Source organism: Mobula birostris, chromosome 22, assembly GCF_030028105.1.
Source record: "Mobula birostris isolate sMobBir1 chromosome 22, sMobBir1.hap1, whole genome shotgun sequence".
In the NCBI taxonomy this organism is placed as follows: Eukaryota; Metazoa; Chordata; class Chondrichthyes; order Myliobatiformes; family Myliobatidae; genus Mobula; species Mobula birostris.
Window position 1 is genome coordinate 7,929,248 of NC_092391.1, and position 2,567 is coordinate 7,931,814.

General features: G+C 41.2%; 1 non-coding gene across 1 annotated transcript; it reads left to right on the forward strand.

The window, feature by feature from the left end:
• Positions 1 to 1,574: 1,574 nt before the first annotated feature.
• LOC140186524 (U6 spliceosomal RNA) lies at positions 1,575 to 1,681 on the forward strand. Its single transcript, XR_011882898.1, has one exon. It is a non-coding gene; the product is annotated as a U6 spliceosomal RNA (small nuclear RNA).
• Positions 1,682 to 2,567: the final 886 nt, after the last annotated feature.

Below are 2,567 nucleotides of genomic sequence, written 5' to 3' on the forward strand. Positions count from 1 at the left end.
TGCAGTGTAGAGTGGAGCTTGAGGAAAGGATCTTCCCACCCAATGGGACTGTGGCGGCAACATTCTCCAGAAGGAGACTGCTCACCCCACCTTCTCAGGAGCAGTTATGGATGGGTAATAAATGCAGGCCTGGCTCATGACCCCAGATCTAAAAAAAATAGACAATATATGTCCTCATTCCAACTTATTTATTTATTTAAAGATACAACATGGTTACAGGTCCTTCCAGCCCAAAGAACCCACTCCACCCAATATCACCCATGTGACTAATTAACCTACTAACCCACAGGTCTTTGGAGTGTGGAAGAGCTACAGTACCCAGAGGAAACCCGCCTGGAATTTATGAACACCTTACAGACAATGGTAGAATTGAACATGGGTCGCTGGAACTGAAATGGCATTACACTAACCAGTACAGTACTGTGCCACCATTTATGTCCACATTTATTATGGCAACTGTGCATGTAAAATCTATTACAAGGTAATTATTCTTCCTCTTGTGATTGAAGTGCTACATAGAGTACATAATGTAATTTTACTTAGACTATTTCCTTTATAAATGGAACATTGGGAAAAGTACATGTGGATATATCACTTCTGACATATTCTACAAATTTTATTTGATGGTAACACAAACAGTGGTGAATGTTCTTTAAAGTCCAAAGTAAATTTATTATCAGAGTACATACATGTCACCATATACAACCCTGCAATTCATTTTCTTGTACTCCGTAAATCCAAGAACCATAATAGAATCGATGAAAGGCTGCGCCCAACGGGACAGACAAAAAGCAAAAGATAAAGCGAAAGCACTTTTTTTTTACTTATATGAGAGGCTTCCAGCTGGGAAGAGGCCACTTTGTACAACATCCCAACACCCCACTTCTGTATGTTATCACTTTACCTCTCTCCACAGTTTGGTTCAAAGGCCTCCCCTGGAAATCTTTTGTTATCATTGTTTGTATGAAATAATTCTGCCAAACTCACCATTTATTTGCCTTTCCTCATTTTAAAATTACACCTCCTACTTTAACCCTTCAATTCTATCAAGTAACAGAGAGCGTTGATGAGAGTTGATTTATGCTGCATTTGCAAACTTACAAACAACCCAGAGAAGATGGAAAGAAGTGAGGGAAGGTGTGTGTGAGGAACTGGAATTGGTGTTGGCCATCCCCACCCACCTACTTTCCCCCTCACCTGGCTTCATCTTCTAGCTTGCACCCCTTCCCCTCTCTTCACCTTATTGTTCTGGCTTCTACCCCCTTCCATTCCATTTCTGATGAAGAGTCTTGGCCTGAAACACCATCTGTTTATTCCTCTCTATAGATGTCACTTGACCCATTGAGTTCATCCAGAATTTTGTATGTTTCCAGCATCTGCAGAATCTCTTGTGCTTACAAAAGAAGAGGTTCAGTACTCTGGGACTTTATTTCCTGGAGGTCAGGGGATTGAGAGGTGACCTGACAAAGGTATATAGATCATGAGGGGGATAGGCAGGGTAAAAGTATGTTTTTTTTTACCTCTGAGGGAGGGAGTGCTAAAAACAAGAAGGCATAGGCTTAAGATCAGGAACTTGTTTCAGCAGCACATACTGTCTACAGACATTGGAATGATACAGAGAAGATTAGCATGCCCCCTGCACAAGGATGACATGAAAGTTCGTGAAGCGTCCAATACTTTTCAGCTCTGTGCTATTGTCATGAATCAACAAATTTCACATTCTATAAGACAGTGATTATAAATCTGATTCTGATTTAAGTGGGACATCAGGGCAGCTTCTGCATGCCAAAGGTTGTTGGTATTTGTAATTAGCTGCCAGAAATAACAGCTGAGGTAGGCACATTAGCAACATTTAGAAACCATCTGGATAAGCACATGGATATGAGAGGTTGAGAGGACTTGGCGCCTAACGTGGGCAGATGGGACTAATTTTCTGGGCAATACAGTCTTCGTGGACAAGTTTGACTAAAGAGCCTGCTTCCATTCTGTAAGACGTTCAGACTCTAATATAGGTACTGATAATTCCTTATTTTGAAGTCATTTTTGACAGACTCATTGTTAGTTAGAGTGCCTTGTGTCTTGTCATGTTATAATATGAGTTCAAAGTTCAAAATAAAATTTATTATCAGAGTACATACATGTCATCACTTACAGCCCTGAGATTCTTATTCTGCGGGGTTATATGTGGTGACATGTATGTACTCTGATTAGAAATTTTACTTTGAACTTAGGCCATAAGACCATAAGAAATTGGAGCAAAATTAGGCCATTCAGCCCATTGAATCTGCTCCGCCATTCCATCATGGCTGATCCCAGACCCCACTCAACCTCATACACCTGCCTTCTCGCCATATCCTTTGATACCCTGACTGATCAGGAAATGATCAACTTCTGCCTTAAGTATACCCACGGACTTGGCCTCCACCGTAGTCTGTGGTAGAGCATTCCACAGATTCGCTACTCCCTGGCTAAGATAAATTCCTCCTTAACTCTGTTCTAAAAGGTTCCCCCTCAATTTTGAAGCTGTGCCATCTAGTTCTGGATACCCCACCATAGGAAATATCCTC